The 21,638-nt window shown below is 40.5% G+C and overlaps 1 protein-coding gene and 1 long non-coding RNA gene across 4 annotated transcripts in view; one reads left to right on the top strand and one right to left on the bottom strand.

The window, feature by feature from the left end:
• Positions 1-13,578, bottom strand: part of LOC126958940 (uncharacterized) — a 31,492-nt gene extending 17,914 nt beyond the window's left edge. The window contains exon 1 of the long non-coding RNA XR_007727409.1: positions 13,493-13,578. This is a non-coding gene — a long non-coding RNA (uncharacterized LOC126958940). The remainder of the gene's footprint in view (positions 1-13,492) is intronic.
• The window catches only part of MRPS11 (mitochondrial ribosomal protein S11), a 1,182,883-nt gene that overhangs the window by 398,566 nt on the left and 762,679 nt on the right, over positions 1-21,638 (top strand). The gene's annotated exons all lie outside the window — the stretch shown is intronic.

Below are 21,638 nucleotides of genomic sequence, written 5' to 3'. Positions count from 1 at the left end.
CTGAATGAAATGAAAACAAAATACAAACAAACAAAATGAAAGTGGAATAGGAAGCAGGAGGAAAGGAGAATGTGTTGTATTTGATTAATAGCATTACTCTCCTAGAATTCCCCGAATAAGCCTTGTTTTTCAGATTTTTCATATGCTTTTCTTCCCTGAAGGACTTTTTTTCACTCTGGTCTGCCCTGGAAAAACAATTTCTTAACCTCAAAATTTGGCTCCAATATGAATCATTCCAGCCTCTCCCATGCATTTAGTTCGATTTTCCCACATTGTCATCGAATTTTATACAAGCTTTCATGGTAGTGAATATGCATTTTCATTTCTTATTGAGGCATAATTTATATGTAGTAGAGTGCACAAATCCTAAGTGTAACGATCCATGTATATCTGACTGTGTATACGGTGATATATCTACCCCCAGATCAAGATATAGCTTTTGAAACTCCCGAAAGTCTGCCTTGTGCCTCTCCCAGTTAGACAATCAAAGAGAATAACTCTTCTGACTTCTATCTGAATAGATCAGTTTTCCTGTTTTTGAACTTCATATCCACGAACTCATGCAATATGTGTTCTTTAATGTCTAAATTCTTCATTTAACACTCAAATTCATGAATGTATGGATGTAGCAGTCATTTTTCATTGCTATATAGTATTTCATTATATTAACACACCACAATTTATCTATCCTTTCAAATATTGATAGATGTTTATTTCCATTTTGAGGCTATTATGAATTAAGTTTCCATGAAACTTCCTATGTAAGTCTTTTAGAAGACATAAGCACTCATTTCTGTTGGGTATAAACTCAGGAGTAGAAATGTTGGATCATAATACATCAATATGTTTTGCTTCACTAAGTACTGAGAAACAGTTTTCAAAATTGGCTGTCCTGTTCTGCAACCCCAGAACAACGCATGAGAGCATGGAACTGTGTTTCAATTGCCTGTCACCCCACTCCACTGTTGGTACCTTGAGGGCATATACTCTTTCACCTTTGTGTCCCAAATATACGGTCGGACATGGAGAAGACAGGAAATGACGCCACTAATACCCTATCCCAGGGACCAGGAAACCTTTTCTGTAAAGGGCCAGAGAGCAAATATTTTAAGCTGTGCAAAGCATACAGTCTCTGTTGCAACTACCTACCTCACCACTGTAGCTACAGTAGCCATACATGATTTATAAACAAATGAGCATGGATGTGTGCCAATAAGACTTTATTCATAAAAACAAGCAACAAGTTAGAGTTGGCCTGTGGTTCATAGCTTACCAAGCCCCACAATCCTAAATCCCACCCCCATCATTCTCTGACCTCAACTCTCACCACAATTCCCCTTGCTCTCTTCCACAGAGCCACACTGGTCTCCAGCACACTCCCACCCCAGGGTCTCCTCATTTCCAGACCCTCTGTTTAGAATGTTCTTTCATCAGATTTGCCTGGGTGACCACCTCATCTCTTCAGCTCTTTAGTCAAATGTAATGTTTTTCATAATATTTCCTCATATTTATTTTTTTGTTTTGTTTTGTTTTGTTTGTTTGCTTTGGAGACAGTTTTGCTGTTGTCACCCAGGCTGTAGTGCAATGGTGCAATACCAGTTCACTGTAACCTCTGCCTGTTGGATTCAGGCAGATTCTCCTGCCTCAGCCTCCTGAGTAGCTGGGATTACAGGAACCTGCCACCACGCCCAGCTACTTTTTGTAATTTTAGTAGAGACGGGATTTTACCATGTTGGCCAGACTGGTCTCCAACTCATAGCCTCAGGTGAACCACCCACTTTGGCCTCCCAAAGTGCTGGGATTATAGGCATGAGCTACCGCACCCAGAATTTCTTTCCTATTTTTCTCCATAGCATTTATTGCCATCTAACGCATTTTTTTAAATATTTTGTGTCTTATCTATATCATCACCCCCCAACACAAACACATGAAGAGTGGTTTTTGATTTATCTTTTATATTCAGTGATGTATTCCCAGCACCTCAGTATCTAGCTCATAGTAGATGCCTGGTATGTATTTGTTGAACGTGTGAAGGCGCAGAGAGCTCCCGGCCCCAGGGTCCCACTAACGGAAGCCCATGGCTACAGTGCTCACTCTGACGACTGTGACTACAGTAGATCCCACTTCCCACTATAGCCATGTGGTCATGAAACCCAGGCAACCTAGTAGTAGGAGCACAGGTGCTGAGAAATAGTCCTTGCCAGACAGCCCAGGCTGAATAGAGGCGCATGACAAGATGCAAGTCGGCCACGGCAATTTAATGCAGATTTCTGTAGGTTATTATGCAAAAATATCCTACTTATATCTAAACGGAATACCCATGTGACTTGCCAGGCAAGGCCTAAATAATTATGTCTTTATGCTATAATTACACAGTGCCACCAAATTACAGAAATTAGGGATGGAAAACAATAATGCTGCTAATGAAACCTTGTTTCCAATTTGAGGTCCTCTTTCCACACAGGTCAGAGTGTTTCATAACAGTCTTCTCCAAGAAGGAAGAATTTCAACTCCCAGTTAGCAGAAAGGAAAACTGAGCTACAGGGTTAACATAGCTCCTTTCAGACTACATTATGTTATTGATTGAGCGAAGTCAGGAAGAAAACCCCAGGCAATTATTCCATCCACCTCACCACTCCTCCTGCAGAAATCCGGTTGTCCTAACCTTCAAAGCCTTCTGCGAAGAAAAGTTTCAGGCTCTAAACACCACCCTATGATGTCCATTTAATTACTCCTTCATAGAATAAGTAACCCATTGATAAAGCTCATAGCTTACTAATGTGATTCTTTCATCAGCCTTGATATTGTGTGTATTATATATGGAAATTGCATATATTTGTGTTGTGTCTATCTGTAAATCTCCAAACATATCCCATGGAAAGAAGTTTGGCCTATGCCAGAGGCTTCTCCACTCCACAGATAACTTTGCCCATACAACCCCTCACAATGCTGTCTACCTGCTTCAGACAAGCTGGAGATGCTTTTCTGAAATAAGAGATGAAAATAACAATTATTGGGCAGGTATATGTTCCAGGCTCTATGTTAAATGCTTCTAAGTACATGTGTTGTTTAGCATTGCTCAGACAGTATTGTTATCCTTGTCTGTGGGAAGTAGAGAAATTGAGATTTAGAAAGGTTCAAAAAATTGTCCAATGTCACACGCTTGGATAGCAGCAGAGTGACGATTCACACAGAGGTGTCTTTCATTCTAGAACACTACAGTCATCTTGAATTCTTGGTTAAGAGCAGAAATGATTCCCAAGTAAACCACTGTCTTAGAAAAAGCTAGGTGTAACTCTGAAAACCAGACACACCAGAATAATTTTTGAATAATGGTATTAATCATCATAATCCTTACATATTGATTTTTAAACAGTTTCAGTGATATAAGTCACATATTATAGTTCTACTTAAAGTGTACAAGTCAATGGTTTTTAGTATATTCAGAGCTGTGCAACCATGACAATTTGAGCTTAGAGCATGTTCAGCACCCAAAAGAAATCCCATTAGCAGTCATTCTCATTTCCATCACAACCAATCCAGTCCCAAGGCAACTACTAATCTATCTGTACTAGATTTTCCTATTCTGACCATTTCTTGTAAATGGAATTATACAAGATGTGGTATTTTGTGACTGACTTCTTTGACTTAGCATGATGTTTTCCAGGTTTATGCATAGTGTAGCATGTATCAGAACTGAATTACTTCTTATTGCCAAATATTAGTTCATTGTATAGCTATACCACATGTTGTTTATCCATTTTTTAGTAAATGGACATTTGGGTATTAGGGCATAATGAAAAATGCTGCTAGAAACATTCATACATACTTATGTGTAGGTATAGAACTGTGTTTTCATTTCTCTATCTTGAATTACTTGAGTTGAATTACTGGGTCATATTGTAGATCCATGCTTCACTTTTCAAAAAACTGCCAAACTGTTTTCCAAACAAGCTGCACCACATTCCCACCAGCAATGTATGAGAGTTTCAATTTCTCCATATCTTCAACACTTGTTGTGGTCTATTTTATTATAGCCATCCTAATGAACGTAAAGTAGGATGTAACTGTGGTCTTGATTTGCATTTTACTAGTCACTTATGATACTAAGCATCTTTTAATGTTCTTACTGGCCAATTGTGTGTCTTCTTTTGAGAAATGTCTATTTAAACCATTTTCCCTTTTTTAATGGATTAACTTTTTATTATTGAGTTGTATCATTATATACATTTTCTGGATATGTCTGTTTTCAGATAGGTGGTTTGCAAGTATTTTATCCAATTCTTTGGACTTTTAATAAAGTTTTAAAATTTAATGAAGTCCAATTTATCCACCTTTTCTTCTGTTGCTTGTACTTTTGCTGTCATAACTAAGAAACCACTTGCTAACCCAAAGTCATTAAGATTTACTGTTTTCCTCTCAATAAACTAGGTATTGATGGAACATATCTCAAAATAATAAGAGCTATTTATGACAAACTCACATCCAATATCATACTGAATGGGCAAAAACTGGAAGCATTCCCCTTGAAAACTGGCACAAGACAGGGATGCCCTCTCTCACCACTCCTATTCAACATAGTGTTGGAAGTTCTGGCTAGGGCAATCAGGCAAGAGAAAGAAAGAAAGCATATTCAATTAGGAAAAGAAGAAGTCAAATTGTCCCTGTTTGCAGATGACATGATTGCATATTTAGAAAACCCCATCATCTCAGCCCAAAATCTCCTTAAGCTGATAAGCAACTTCAGCAAAGTCTCAGGATACAGAATCAATGCATAAAAATCACAAGCATTCCTATACACCATTAACAAACAGAGAGCCAAATCATGAGTGAACTCCCATTCACAATTGCTACAAAGAGAATAAAATACCTAGGAATCCAACTTACAAGGGATGTGAAGGACTTCTTCAAGGAGGACTACAAACCACTGCTCAACGAGATAAAAGAGGACACAAACAAATGGAAGAACATTCCATGCTCATGGATAGGAAGAATCAATATCATGAAAATGGCCATACTGCCCAAGGTAATTTATAGATTCAATGCCATCCCCATCAAGCTACCAGTGACTTTCTTCACAGAATTGGAAAAAACTACTTTAAAGTTCGTATGGAACTTAAAAAGAGCCCACATTACCAAGACAAACCTAAGCAAAAAGAACAAAGCTGGAGGCATCAAGCTACTTGACTTCAAACTATACTACAAGGCTACAGTAACGAAAACAGCATGATACTGGTACCAAAACAGATATATATATATATATACCAATGGAACAGAACAGAGGCCTCAGAAATAACACCACACATCTACAAACATCTGATCTTTGACAAACCTGACAAAAACAAGAAATGGGGAAAGGATTCCCTATTTAATAAGTGGTACTGGGAAAACTGGCTAGCAATATGTAGAAAGCTGAAACTGCATCCCTTCTTTACACCTTATACAAAAATTAATTCAAGATGGATTAAAGACTTAAATGTTAGGCCTAAAACCATAAAAACCTTAGAAGAAAACCTAGGCAATACCATTCAGGACATAGGCATGGGCAAGGACTTCATGACTGAAACACCAAAAGCAATGGCAACAAAAGTCAAAATAGACAAATGGGATCTAATTAAACTAAAGAGTTTCTGCACAGCAAAAGAAACTACCATCAGAGTGAACAGGCAACCTACAGAATGAGAGAAAATTTTTATAATCTACCCATCTCACAAAGGGCTAATATCCAGAATCTACAAAGAACATAAACAAATTTACAAGAAAAAAAAAAAACATCAAAAAGTGGGCAAAGGATATGAACAGACACTTCTCAAAAGAAGACAGGTATGCAGCCAACAGACACATGAAAAAATGCTCATCATACGTATGTAGCAAACCTGCACGTGGTGCACATGTACCCAAGAACTTAAAGTATAATAAAAAATTTAAAAATAAAATAAAAAAAAATGCTCATCATCACTGGTCATTAGAGAAATGCAAATCAAAACCACAATGAGATACCATCTTACGCCAGTTAGAATGGCAGTTATTAAAAAGTCAGGAAACAACAGGTGCTGGAGAGGATGTGGAGAAAGAGGAACTCTTTTACACTGTTGGTGGGAGTGTAAACTAGTTCAACCATTGTGGAAGACAGTGTGGCAATTCCTCAAGTATCTAGAACTAGAAATACCATTTGACCGAGCAATCCCATTACTGGGTATATACCCAAAGGATTATAAAGCATGCTACTATAAAGACAAATGCACATATGTTTATTGCGACACGATTCACAATAGCAAAGACTTGGAATCAACCCAAATGTCCATCAATAATAGACTGGATTAAGAAAATGTGGCACATATACACCATGGAATACTATGCAGCCATAAAAAAGGAAGAGTTCATGTCCTTTGCAGGAACATGGATACAGCTGGAAATCATCATTCTGAGCAAACTCTCTCAAGGACAGAAAACCAAACACTGCATGTTCTCACTCATAAGCAAGAACTGAACGATGAGAACACTTGGACACAGGGCGGGGAACATTACACCCTGGGGCCTGTCATGGGGTGGTGGACAGGGGGAGAGATAGCATTAGGAGAAATAACTGATGTAAGTGACAAGTTAATGGGTGCAGCAAACCAACATGGCACAAAGTGTGTAACAAACCTGCACGTTGTGCCATTGTGCACATGTACCTTAGAACATAAAGTATAATTTTTAAAAAAATTTACTGTTTTCTTCCAAGAGATAGCTTTAGCTCTTGCTTTTTTTTATCCATTTGGAGTTAATTTTTATGTATTATTTAAGGTAATGAGTTCATTCTTTTTGCATGTGGATATCTAGTTGTCTCAATACCATCTGTTGATAAGATCATTGACTCTATTTATTTTTTTGTTTTTTTAGTCTCATTGAATCCATCTTGAATTAATTTTCGTATATAGGAGTATGGAAAGGATCCAGTTTCAGCTTTCTTTTCCCAGCACCATTTATTAAATAGGGAATCCTTTACCCATTTCTTGTTTCTCTCACTCTTTCTCCATTAAATTCTTTTTGGCAGCCTTGTAAAAAATCGATGGCCATAGATTTATTTTTTATATTTATATTTTTTATATTTATATATTACATTTTTTTATATTTATTTATATTTCTGGACTATGCATTCTATTCCATTGCTATACATAGCTATCTTTATGCCACTACCACACTGTTTTGATTATTGAATAAGTTTTGAAACCAGGAAGTATGAGTTTTCTAACTTTGTTCTTTTTCAAGATTTTGGCTACTCTGGGTCTCAAGCAATTTCATATGAATTTCAGAATCAGCTTGTCAATTTCTACAAAAGAAAGCCCAGTTGGTATTTTGATACGTATTGTGTTGAATTTTAGATCAATTTGGGCAATAGTGCCATCATAACAATACTAAACTTCTCATCCATGAGTATTGAATGTCTCATTGATTTACATCTTTATTTTCAGAATGTTTTGTAGTCTTCAGTGTAGAAGTCTTGAAGTTTTTGCTAAATTTATTTTTAAGTATTTTATCTCTTTTGGTACTATTGTACATTGAATTACTTAATTTTTGGATTGTTTCTTGCTAGTATATATAAATACAATTGATTTTTTTATATTGATCTTAATTCCACAACCTTGCTGAACTTATTCATGAGATCTCATACTTTCATATTGATCTTTGTTTAAAAATTAACATTCTTCATCTCATTTAAAGTTGGAGCTGTAAAAAGCATATCAACTACTCAATGTGCTTATATTTCAAATAAAGAATCTGATACGAAAGAGGGTAAATAACTGGACCAAAGACATACAGTGATGGAGCAGAGATTTAAAAGTCCATCACCCATGCCTATGTCCTGAATGGTATTACCTAGGTTTTCTTCTAGGGTTTTTATGGTATTAGGTATAACATTTCAGTCTCTAATCCATCTTGAATTAATTTTCGTATAAAGAGTAAGGAAAGGATCCAGTTTCAGCTTTCTACTTATGGCTAGCCAATTATCCCAGCACCATTTATTAAATAGGGAATCCTTTCCCCATTTCTTGTTTTTCTGAGGTTTGTCAAAGATCAGATGGCTGTAGATGTGTGGTATTATTTCTGAGGACTCTGTTCTGTTCCATTGGTCTATATCTCTGTTTTGGTACCAGTACCATGCTGTTTTTCAGGATCTCTTGGTTACTGTAGCCTTGTAGTATAGTTTGAAGTCAGGTAGCGTGGTGCCTCCAGCTTTGTTCTTTTGACTTAGGATTGTCTTGGCAATGCGGGCTCTTTTTTGGTTCCATATGAACTTTAAAGCAGTTTTTTCCAATTCTGTGAAGAAACTCATTGGTAGCTTGATGGGGATGGCATTGAATCTATAAATTAAAGCAATGGCAACAAAAGCCAAAATTGACAAATGGGATCTAATTAAACTAAAGAGCTTCTGCACAGCAAAAGAAAACTTAATTACTTGCCATCAATTCTTCCACGTTTTTCAAGATTTTAGTTTCCCTGGCGGTAATTCCTCCTATAGCTCTGAGAAATTTTGATGGACCTCAAAGTCCATTCCTTCCGTCCAGCTTGTGGGGTCGAACGCGCTTTACCATCAGAGTGAACAGGCAACCTACAGAATGGGAGAAAATTTTTGCAATCTACTCATCTGACAAAGGACTAATATCCAGAACCTACAAAGAACTCAAACAAATTTACAAGAAAAAAAACAACCCCATCGAAAAGTGGGCAAAGGATATGAACAGACAGTTCTCAAAAGAAGACATTCATACAGCCAACAGACACATGAAAAAATGCTCATCATCACTGGCCATCAGAGAAATGCAAATCTAAACCACAATGAGATACCATCTCACACCAGTTAGAATGGCAATCATTCAAAAGTCAGGAAACAACAGGTGCTGGAGAGGATGTGGAGAAAGAGGAACTCTTTTACACTGTTGGTGGGATTGTAAACTAGCTCAACCATTATGGAAAACAGTATGGCGATTCCTCAAGGATCTAGAACTAGAAGTACCATATGACCCAGCCATCCCATTACTGGGTATATACCCAAAGGATTATAAATCATGCTGCTATCAAGACACATGCACACATATGTTTATTGCGGCACTATTCACAATAGCAAAGACTTGGAATCAACCCAAATGTCCATCAGCGACAGACTGGATTAAGAAAATGTGGCACATATACACCATGGAATACTATGCAGCCATAAAAAAGGATGAGTTTCTGTCCTTTGTAGGGACATGGATGCAGCTGGAAACCATCATTCTTAGCAAACTATCACAAGAACAGAAAACCAAACACTGCATGTTCTCACTCATAAGTGGGAACTGAACAATGAGATCACTTGGACTTGGGAAGGGGAACATCACACACCGGGGCCTATCATGGGGAGCGGGGAGGGGGGAGGGATTGCATTGGGAGTTATACCTGATGTAAATGACGAGTTGTTGGGTGCTGACGAGTTGATGGGTGCAGCACGCCAACATGGCACAAGTATACATATGTAACAAACCTGCACATTATCCGCATGTACCCTCGAACTTAAATTAAAAAAAAAAAAATAGATATACACAAAAGTCCATCACCATGGCAGTGACTGAACCCATGGGAACTGATGAGGCTATCCAGAGAATGGTCTAAGTACAAAACCTGGGAAGAAGAGGAGGCCTGGGCAATGGAGACACAGAAGTCACCAAAGGAGAAATAGAACAGAGTAGAGCAACCACTGTAGAGGGAAAAGAAATGGGAAGGAGAGTAAACCTGAGATCAAAGAGGTGAGCCAGTGGCAGTACCTGACCACCACGTCACTTAGTCTTTCACAGCACCCATTTCTTCATCAACATATGAGATTTATACTATTTGCATTAAGAGGAGTTCATGAGACCATATATGTAAAAGCACTGTGGGAAGACAAAAGGGTTCAACAAATTGAAATTATTTGAATTATTAAGGTATTGATAACCAAAAATGTCACCTGTGGAATAGCCGTTGGATGTGAATATCATGACTGTGGCATGCAGAGGTACCCAGGAAAACTGGTCTAGAGCAGTGGTGAGACAGCAATTATGAGGGGGGCTGGTGAACACATGAGTAATGCTGGCATGGGAGCCTGAACTCACTCCTCTTCTGAGATGTTTGAGGGTGAAGGAAATGGGAGCAGCTACACAGAAGCATAAGAACTTTCTTGGGTTGAAGGAGATTGGCTCTATTTATTTTTAGATTTGAGGGGGAGACATTAGCAGGTCTGGAAGCAAAATGGAGGCAAGAAAAAGAGGGAGAAGAAAAAAAAAAAAAAAAAAAAAAGAGCTTAAGAGGAAAGTTGAGTTTAGGCAAGGAGGAGACACCCTTCTTCCTGAGAAGCAAGTCAGGTGATATGGTTTGGATCTGTGTCCCCACACAAGTCTCATGTTCAATTGTAATCCTCAGTGTTAGAGGTAAGGCCTGGTGGGAGGTAAATGGATCATGGGGGCAGTTCCTAATGGTTTAGCACCATCCCCCTTGGTCACAATAGTGAGTGAGTTCTCCTGAGAACTGGTTGTTTAGAAGTATGTGGCACTTCCTCCTTCCCTCCCTTCTGCTCCAGCCAGGAGAGAGATGCCTGCTTTCCCTTCACCTTCTGTCATTATTGGAAGTTTCCTGAGGCCTCCCCAGGAGCTGCTATGCTTCCTCTAAAGCCTGAAGAACCATGGGCCAATTAAACCTCTTTTCTTTATAAATTACACCGTTTCAGGTGTTTCTTTATAGAAATGCAAGAACGGACTAATCCACTGGGTAAAGAGGAAAGATGAACAGATAGGGAAATGCTGATATGAAAAAACAAACACATTTATCAAATCACACCAGGCACTCTGTTAAGATGCTTCATTTTCATTAATGTATCACAAAACACACACAGAATCCAGCACAGGGATAGGCAGCCAAGTCTTGGGGGAATGAAGGTATGGGAACCTGGTCTGTGAATTAGGCTGGTCTACCCACGTGCTGCCTAGCTTTAGCAAATGGAAACCCTTCACAGACCCACCCCAGCCTAGGCCCACTGCCGCAAGCCCCCTGGACCCACTCTGCCAGGCCCCATCCTGCTCACTACTCACTCACTCCTGTGTCTGATCAGGTGTTGCCCTTTTCATTGTCTCCCATCTCCAGCTCAGGGTCCTCCCTTGAGCTTGAACTTGGCTTCTGTGCTCTTCATCCTTGGAGCTCTCTAAGATGTTACTTATACCTACCCCTGGCCTTTCCCTCTCCCCTCTGTTCCAAAAAACCATCCCATTGAGGACCTTATTTCAGCATCATCAGCCCCCCCAGCCCAGGAATGGGAGTTTTAGCATTAAAAAGCAATAAGATAAAATTATAAGGATAGCTGAGGGCCCACCTAAAGTTGGGATTTAATGCTTATCTGCAAAATAAGTGTCCTCATCTGCTACTTTGTATCCTTTGACCACATCATCCCATTTCCTTCTCTCCCACCTCCACCCTTGGTAACCACTGTTTTATTCTCTACCTCTGCATATTTCACTTCTGTTTTTTTAGATTCTTGATGGATATGTTAATTTGTTTTACTATAGTAACCATTTTACTATCTATATGTATCTCATGGCATCATGTCATCTACCTTACATATACATAACAACATTTATTTTTAAAACCTAAGTATCCTTAAAACATGGGTCACAAACTCAAATAGCAGGTAACTTGAATGCAGGTCATATGGAACTTGTAGTAAACAGCAGCGCTCAGGCACTGCCTGCCTAATGGGGACAGCCCCCACTCAGCTCCAGCCAATGATTGCCATGGGGAAATGTGAGGGAATCCTCCCACAAGAAGATCTTCCAATTTTTCATGAGATGCAGAAATTTCAAGTGTGTTTAATGTGCTTTCTCCCAATCTTTAAATGTAAGCAGCTAATTTGAAAAATCTTAAACATAGTATAAACCAAACAAATTGTGTCTGCAAATCATACTTGGCTCTTCAGCAATCAGTTTGCACTCTGTCTCCATTCTCACACTAACATTATCCTGAAGGACCTTGCTTTCAGGAAAAATTGCTTCTCAGTGCCTTCCTGGTAGGCATCTACCTCAAGCTGGCCTTTGCTCTGAAGCCAGGCCAGATCAGGCCTCTGGACCAAATCCAGCTTATGGCCTGATTTTATAAATAAAGTTTTATTGGAACATAGACACACATTCACTTCCCTCTTGTCTATGGCTACTCTTCCACTACAACAGCAGAGTTGAGCAGCTGCCAAAGAGACTATAATGCCCCTAAAGCTTAACATATTTAACACTCAGCCCTTTACAGAAAAAGTTTGCTAACCCCTGCTCTAGCGTAAAGAAAGTTCACAACAGGTGGAAGAATTGCACATTGTTAATCCATGAGGAAGCCTTCTGGAGATGTGTGATGTGGTAACCCTAGTCAATACTGATGCCTGCTGCTTTTCTCTCATTATCTGGAGCTCTTCAACAGACAAGGAAGAGGGCTTGGCAAGTGACTTCTTATAGGAGAAACGAAGGGTGTTTGGAAATAGCAGATTTTATTAGCAACTCCTGAGCAAGTCACTTAGCCTTCCTAAACTCCCAGATGAGAATCCACTCACCTGAGAAGAAATTTCAACCTTCAGGGTTGTCCTAAGGATTACATTAGATTTGCATATAAAAATTCTAAAACACAGTTCCTGGCCTAAGTTAGGTGCTCAATTAACATTAGTCACATTTAAAAGCAGTTTGAATACGGCAAAAAAAAAAAAAAAAAAAAAAAAATCAAGGATTTCTCAAGATTCCAGTTGTGCTTGATAACATTTTGAACACCATAAAACTTAGGATTAGATCAAGAATCCTGATGCTTTCCACAGAAATTAACCATAGGAAGGTACTGGTGCTGTAGGATAAATCTGGGCTGGTCAGTCACAGTCTTTCCCAAGTCTGGTCTTTACCCAGCCCATCTTGGCCATCTTAAGATAGACTTCAGAGTCTATCTTAAAACTTCTTTCTCTTTCTCACTGTCTTTCTTTTCCTCTCCCTCTCTCTCTGCCCCGCTCCCCACCCCTATTCTCTTCAGGATCATAAAAATTAGCCAAATTTTTAACTTCGAAAATGAGCTTTTGGTCAGCCATCATTTGTCCTGTCACAGCCAAGGGATGTGCCACACATTCCCTGAAACGTAATCTACCAAGGTGCTGGGAAGGTATGTTTCCCATCTGGGCCAGCTCTGAGTGTGAGCTGTGCAAGGTGATGAGATAACAACAGAAGGGTGATAAATCCAGCAGCAAATGAACGAAGGCCCCCACTGCCAGGTCAGTCCAGCTGCTCAGAACTCCATCTTCAGCCTCAACTGACTGTGGCCCCAACTCCTCTGTGGCTGAATCGCTGCCTTTAAACTGAAGGGCAGCCAGTAATGGAGCCGTGAATACGCTATCTTCAGCCCTAGGCCTGGTGTGTTAGTCTGTTTTCACGCTGCTGATAAAGACATGCCCGAATCTGGGAACAAAAAAATGTTTAATTGGACTTACAGTTCCAAATGGCTGGGGAGGCCTCAGAATCATGGCGGGAGGCAAAAAGACTCTCCTCATACGACTGCAGCAAGAGAAAATGAGGAAGAGGCAAAAGCGGAAACCCCTGATAAACCTGTCAGATCTCGTGAGACTTATTCACTATCACGAGAATAGCACGGGAAAGACTGGCCCTCATGATTCAATTACCTCCCCCTGGGTCCCTCCTGCAACACGTGGGAATTCTGAGGGATACAATTCAAGTCGAGATTTTGGCGGGAACACAGCCAAAGCATATCACTTGGTGAGAGTCTACAACCTCAGAGTCCTTTGAGAAATTATTTCCATCTGAAAAGGACTCCAAACCAGAGAATACTCTGCAAAAGAAGTAACTGGGGCTACCTTGAGCTCTGGACGACCCTCACTTCCTTCTTCACTGATTTCCTGTCATAGCAATTGCGTGTCCCACATGCAAATAATCTGGTGTCTCTCACATCTGATCTTACTTGAGAACTCAAGGGGCTGTCATCCTAATTAAAATCCATCGTTATTTATACAGCCTCTTCAATGGTCCTCATTCTCAGCTCAGACCCCATTCACTGCCCACTGTTTGCATTCATGCAAAGCTAAGAGGCTCCTGAACACTGCAGAGGCACAGAGCCCTCCAACATTGGCCTCCTTCACATTCTTCTCTCTTCAGTCCAGCTCAGACCACGTCATTTCCCTGGGCTGACATGCGCATTGGCTCCCCCTTGTCTGCAGAAAAGTACGTGTACTTCAGTATGAACTTCAAAATTCTGCCCTGCCTGGCCCTCCTTTGCAAATTTTTCTCTCATGATGCATTACCTGATCCCCCGCAAAACCAGCATTTCCCATCTTTATGCTGCCTGGAATCCCCAGTACTCCTCTCTTCAATCTCCTTACCTACCCAGATTGGGCCAGCCCCCAAAGCAGCTCAAATGCCATGTCTTCCATTAATATCCTCTGGGTGAAAATTACTTCTCCCTGCCTAGTCTGAGTTTCCTCAGCCTTTTGTAACTTCTTTAGGGCTCTCCTCCAATTTGCCCATTTTAATTTAATATTTGAGTGTCCATGTGTGTTACCTTCCCCAGTAGTTTACAAGCTACTCCAAGATAAGGGCTAGATTTTGGCCATCTTTGTGGAGCCAAGTGGGGTGGTGGTGATCAGCAGAAGAATGTGGATAGACTTTGGAATCCAACAGATCAGGATTTGAATACTACTTCCACCAGTCACTTGTTTTGGAAATTTTGAGAGGTTGTTTACCTCTCTGAGCCTACTCCCTTATCAGCAAAATGAGAATATTAATGTCTAATTCCCTGTGTAGTTATTTGGTTAAAACCCATGCTGGGCATAAAGTATATATTTAATCATTGCCCGTTTCCCCCTTCTTCTCTGATACTTTCCACTTAGTATGTATTTTGTAAGTGTTCTTTTTGTTCTGATGAAATTGCCTGCTCTTTATACAGACACCCTGCTTCCCTTGACACCAAGGGTAGTGTTCTCTGTGTTCTCCTGAAGACCTCTCCTCTCACCTTGAATCTCTTTGACTTGGTCCAGACAATGAGCTTGTCAGGGCTTTGATGAATGGGCATTAGTAGGAGAATGTCCATCCAGAGGAAATCTTTATTTTTAAAAATTTGCTATACAGAATCAGATGATAATTTTACTTTTAGAGAAAAACGAAAGAGCAAAATTGAGGATAGGACTTGTGAGTACATGTCCCTTCTGCCTCCCATATCTTTCCCGGCCCACCTTTGCTGACCTACATGCAAATTCTTCAGTCTGGCATTTACTGCTGTCCTCAGTGGGGCCTCTACACACCTTTCCACCATGATCTCTATAGTTACCCTACACATAAGCCAGACTGGTCTAAGTGTTTCCATTACAAATGCCCTGTTAGTTTAGTCTGGTAGCATTTCAATAAGCCAAGAAAAAGAATAAGGTATATAGTAAGGATAACAACATGAACAAAGACATGGGGCTGGGTATTTGCTCTCTGATTTCTTTTCCTCTTTCTGCTAAGAACAACCATCTGCTGGACTCAGAAAGGTCAGCCAGCTACCTGGTAGGAGAATAAACTAGAAAGACTTGCTTGTTCTTGTATTTAGCAGACAGGTCATGAGGATCTACTTTGGAGCAGGTGCCTCATCCGCACTGGGGATTCAGAGAGAAAGAATGACTTTACCTAGAACTTGGCCCTTATTCCTAAAGGCAATCAGTGTAGCAGAGAAGACCAACATAGAGGGCATCCTGAGTAGATGATGGATGAAACACTGGGGTGCTGCAACCAGGCTCTGTAGAGCCAGAAACAGAACTCCCCAGCCTGTGCTCCATGATCTTCCCCAGAAGACATCCAGGCAGCGGTTTCTCCAACTGCTGCCTGAGACAGCGCATTTACTATTGCTACTGGGCAGCTGAAAACTTCCTGCTCTGTTCGCCTTGTCTATATCTTCCTATTTAATGGGTGATCAGAGTCCATAATTTCCTTCATTTACCGTATTCTAGGGCTGAGTACATCTTCTAGGTCAGTGGTTTGTGAACCAGCAGCATCCGAATCACCTGAGAACTTGTTAAAAATGTAAATACTAAGGCTGACTACAGACCTACTGAATCAGAAATTCTGAGCCTTCTGGGAAGGCCCTGCAATCTGGGTTTTAACAAGCCCTCTGGGTCAGGTTGATGCATGCTAGAGTTTGAGAATGACAGTTCTAGATAGACAGTAAATTCTCAGAGGGGCACTGGTGTCAGAGATATAGGTTGATGTCTTTCACTGCCTTAACTTGTTTCTGTGGGGACTCTCCAAAGTGGTCATAGAGGTCCTGTCATCTTTCAACTCTCCATGTAGATTCCCTAACACCATCTCCTCATCAGTGAATTGCAACATTGGATTAGGCACAATGTCTTACATTTTCTCAAATGTATTTGACAACTGTATTGTTTATGCGTGTGTATGCATGTGTGTGGGTGGATTCAGGCAGGGAAAAGGGGTAGGAAGCTTGGTAGAAGTACAGGAAAAGGATTCTCCTCCCCATAGGAACACTCCAGCAAGTTCTCAGACATGTCACAGGCTGAAGCGACAGAGGACAACAGCATGGAGCCATCCATAAGTAAGAATTGCCAAACGTGTGACATCCAGCCATCTGTGAGTCTGTTTATGTGTCTAGAGCCTTCATTATCCTCCTGTGCACAGAAAGGGATAGGGATTAGCTTGCTCTGAGAAAAAGTCTAGGATCAATTTATTGCTGTACAGGAGTCAGTTTCAAAAGTGATCCCTGCCAGCCCCCTTGCCATTACCAGAGTCTAGCCTGGCATCCTTTCCACGGTTCCTGCCCAAAGGACGTTTATATAACCATATAGCACATAGGAACAACAGGTTGGGGATGGGGATGGGTTGATAATATCCCCCTCTGGGCAGTGCAGGGGAAATGACATCTGACAAGGCTTAGCTGAGAAAGCCTGGCTTAGAATATTGTATGCCAGATTCCGTTTGCGCAGAACACAGCAACTTGACTTTCCTTGGAGGGAGCAGGGAGACTAGAGAGGTGTAAATGAGGCTGTAATGAAACAGCTTCCTCCCTACCTTTTAGCAGCTTACAGAGAGAGAAACAGGAGACGCGTGAATTGAAGGCTGAGTGAGCAGTCTGCTCTGCTCAGGACCCACTTGCTGACAAGAGACAAATGGAATACTAAGTACTCTGTGCCTGAATGCCTGGGAGCCTCCAGAAGCTGCCTCACTGCGTAGGTGGCAGTGCTAAAGCCTTGGTACTGAAAGCATGCACTTGGGAGAGGGGGATAATGATAGCGAAAATAATGATGATGATGATGATGATGATGATGATGATGATGATGATGAAGACAATGATGGCAATAAAGTTGGATGCCTGCCCTAAGTGTTGTATGCTAAAAGCTTCAAAAGCATTTCACTCATTTAATATTTGTAAAAGACCCCAAGAGAAACAGTTACTACTCTTGTTTCTATTTGACAGGCAAGCCTACTAAGGCTCACAGAGCTTGAGTAACTTGTCCAACATTTGTGTTAAAGCTGGGATTTGAACTTACCTAGTGCTTAGTCTCTCAATAAGTAATTATTGAATAAGAAAATGAATGAATGCATAAATAAATACATACATAATCCGCTGTATCTATTTCTATTTCTAAAACTAGAAACTATTTTAAACCTAACACTGATTTGTGCTGTGGCTTTAGACAAATCATCTGCCTTCTTTATTTTTACATCCATAGTATTTTCTCACCTTACTCACTTTGAAAGGCTATTCTACCCTGAAAGAATCAAAGAAGGCATTGGGCAGCCAGTCAGTCCTATTAAATAGCTACCTGCAATGGTTATTTTATGTGTCAACTAGACTGGCTTAAGGGGTGTCCAGATAGATGGTAAAACATTATTCCCGAGTGTGTTTGTGTGGATGTTTCTGGAAGAGATGAGCACTTGTATTGGTAGACTAAGTAAAGAAGACCCACCAATCACCAAGAGGGTTTGCCTCATGCAATTCACTGAGGGCAGCAATAGAACAAAAAAGCAGAGGAAGGGAGAATTTGCTGTCTCTTATGAACTAGGATATCCATCTTCTCTTGCCCTGGGACATCAGAGCTTAAGGTTCTTGGACCTTCAGATTCTAGACTCACACAAGCCACAAGCACCCCTGCTCCCAACCCTCTGGGTCTCAGGCCTTCGGACTCAGACTAAATGATACTACTGGCTCTCCTGGTTCTCTAGTTCAGTGGTGGTCTATAGTGGAACTTCTCAGCCTCCGTAAGCATGTGAGCCAACTCCCAGAGTAAATCTCCTTTATGTATCTGTATGTATCCTATGGGATCTCTTTCTCTGGAAAAGGCTGATTGTGATACTCCCTTTTCATACCCTATGCTTTCCTATGGCTGCTTCAGTCTTTTGCCCTATTACGCTGAACCACCACTAAGTATACATTAAGACTCAGCTCAGATTTTGGCTTTTGTAGGAAGTACTCCCCGGCTTTCACTCTGACAGCAATGCTCCTCCTTTTGCATGTCTAGTCTACCGTATCTCGTCATACAACAATCTTTAGATTACTTGCTGGCTCCCGCACTAGTCTCTTTGATGGCAGAGACTGTGTTGATCACTTTTGTATACTCAGAGCCTTGTCTTCCTCTTAGTAAAGGTAGGTTCTCTCAAAATGTTTGCTGAGTTAATGTATGTATGTATGTATGTGTGTGTGCCAGGGAAATTCCTTGGTACAACGTAAAGGTCTTACTTAGGGAACACAGTGCAAGGTGAGCTAAAGGACATCTCAGTGAAGTCTATCAGCACCTGTAGACTTACCATGGACTAATGTTCAGTGAAATAAATAGAAAATAAAGTAAGTTGAGCCTGAGGGGGGAAAAAATCCTTTCTGTTGAGCGGTGTATCTATTACTTTCACCTGATTTTCCTTTAGGTCAGGGTTTCTCAATCTCAGCACTACTGAGATTACAGATAATTTGTTGTTGTGGGGTCCATCCAGTGCACTATGGGATGGTTATTAGTATCTATCTCTGGTCTTTATTTACTAGATGCCACCAGCAATTTTCCCCCAGTCCCCAAAACCAAAAATGTCCAGACTCAACCAAATGTCTCCTGTGGGAGTGTGGGCAGGTAGGAGGTGTGGCAAAATTATCCTTACTTGATAATTTTTCTTTAGACGTTATTGCTGAATTTGCATCATACTTGGGTCATTCCATCTTTGCATTTTAAACTTTGGGGTGGTAGGGACAGGATTAAGAGGTGATATGCAAACCATTATACAGCAGGCCTCTCCCTGAGATCTAGGCTGATCTGGAAGACTGGATAAATGTTACAGACCATGAACACTAGGTTAGTAATGGTTTAATTGAGGGACAACAAATTCAATATTTCACACGAGAAGAGGCCCCATCAGAAATGATCCTAGGCCAAAGGAACAGATATAGACCAAGGATCAAAGATTTGACCATGCAATCTTGGGGAAGGTGATGCAGCAGACAGAGAAGCCCAACCTTAACGATCAGGCTCCAAGGGGTATTAAATGAGATTCGAAGGCAGAAATCAAGCCCAAGAAGACACAGGGGCCTCAGGCAAGGATTCAACTGGGAAAGAGAAGGGAAGACCAGTGTGGGTAGGGAAATGGGATCCATGGCCTCCACAACTGGCTGCCAGCATGACCATTGACTCCTACTCCTCAGTCCAAGACACAGAGCTCAGTCCCCAGAGCTGAGAAAGTGGCCCCAGTTTGGAAAAGCTATTGGGCTGTCTCCAATAGATCTCCCATCATGAGACATCATCCCTTCCTTCAATAACTTTTTCTTGAAATTGTAGCACTGACTTTCCCAGAAATTAAGGTTGTTTTACTTTTGTCATTTTTATTTGCAACCACGTAAAACAAATCCAGCAACTGTTTCGCCCTGGAAACAAGGGTTTGTTTCATAACATGGTCTGGGGTTCATCCAACAACTCTCCACCGAGGCCCATGACGTTCTTTGCAGGCTAACTTCAGTAACACATCTGAACTGCAAGGCTCAGTTTATGAGAGGAACCACCAAGGCGATGTCTACACTGATGCCAAGCACAAGGACAAAAACCAGAAGGAAAAAAAGCAGTGCAAGAATCCAGGAGTTCTGTTCACCAATTTCAAACCTCCAGATGTTGGGAACTTTCTGCTTGGATTAACCAAAATGATTGCTGATTTCATGCAGATGTGAGTAACAGGTAGCATCGGTTTGAGTTACCGGTTAGACATACACACACACACACACAAACACACACACACACACAAACACACACACACACAAACACACACACACACAGTGAAGGCAAACATTTCCAGAAATACCTGATTACCAGTTGGAGACAATGTTTTAATCTACTACACAATAACCACCTCTGAACAGACAGTGAAGGGGATTTTAAGTGTTCCTGGAAGTAAAAATTCAACCCAAATCTAAGAAAGCATTTCTTTACCTCCTCCATTTTTGAGATTCTGCTCTGCAAAGTAGAGGAGGATAGAGCTTGAAGGCTCACTTTCAGCAAAACAAAAGAGAAACAAAAAAACCTGTAGGGTTAAAAACAAGGTTACTTTGGAAGCTAGGTCCAAAAGTGCCTTAGGAGATTTGTGGTATGTTTGGAATTCAGCTTTCTCTTATCAGCTCCACTGAACATTAAACTGATGCAACAAGAGAGGGAAATGATCTACAAGCAGCTTGTGGGAGAAATATATGAGAGGATGGAAAGTTTTTAAAAATGCGCTTTTCTGTCCTAAACTCTTTAGCAAAAATAAAAGTCTAAAAGGCAGAACCAAGCTTTCTCCGCCTCCAAAAGGAAATGAATGAGTGAATTAGCTCTCCAAGAAACCTCAGCTCAGGTAATAAGGAAGGAAGGAACAGAGGATGAAGGGCAGGATTAAAGCTGCTGAAATAGGGAACTCATTTTCTAAATATGTCTTTAACGGGAGGAAATAAAGAAAAGAAATCAGAGCAATTAGGAAGTAATGAAATCCTTACCCAAATTGCTATTGTCAAAACCTAGATAAGAAAAGGCCTAGGAAATATGAATGTATACAAATCAGTAGATTCTGATGACATGGCCCCTGGAGTATTAAGGAAATTGGCTAACATACTAAACCACTTAGAGTAATCTGAGTTACAAATTACTAAAAAAAACATGGAAAATTGGGAAGCAAGCTGGAGGCAGGGGTAGATGGGTGACAGAGAATAAAAGTGCTAAAACATCCCACCAAAATGTTAAAGGGGCCACTGCTGGAACCACTTGCCAGGGTTTCTCACAGCCATATTTCAGTTTTATGTCATCATTTTGTGAAAAGAGAATTCAGCCTAAAGTAGCTAGGAAAATGAGATGCAAATATGTATTATCATGGGAATTTTAGCAATTAATCGCAGGAGATTCTATTTTTTTCCAACTATATTATTTTGGGAACTTTCAAAATAGGACAGTGAGAATTTTGTTTGGAACTTTACAGGCAATTGCTATAAGTTTACAAAATGGATATAACCTCCAAAGATTTGGAGAAAAATGCACCAGTGGACATGAAATGACAAAATACGTTCTTGAGGACATACTTCTCAGAACATACTTCTAGAATTGTGAGCTCTGAATCAGGCCACCTCACTCCTTAAAAGAC

This window comes from Macaca thibetana, chromosome 7 (genome assembly GCF_024542745.1).
Source record: "Macaca thibetana thibetana isolate TM-01 chromosome 7, ASM2454274v1, whole genome shotgun sequence".
Taxonomy (NCBI): Eukaryota; Metazoa; Chordata; class Mammalia; order Primates; family Cercopithecidae; genus Macaca; species Macaca thibetana.
This window is presented reverse-complemented; position numbering and strand designations above follow the sequence as displayed.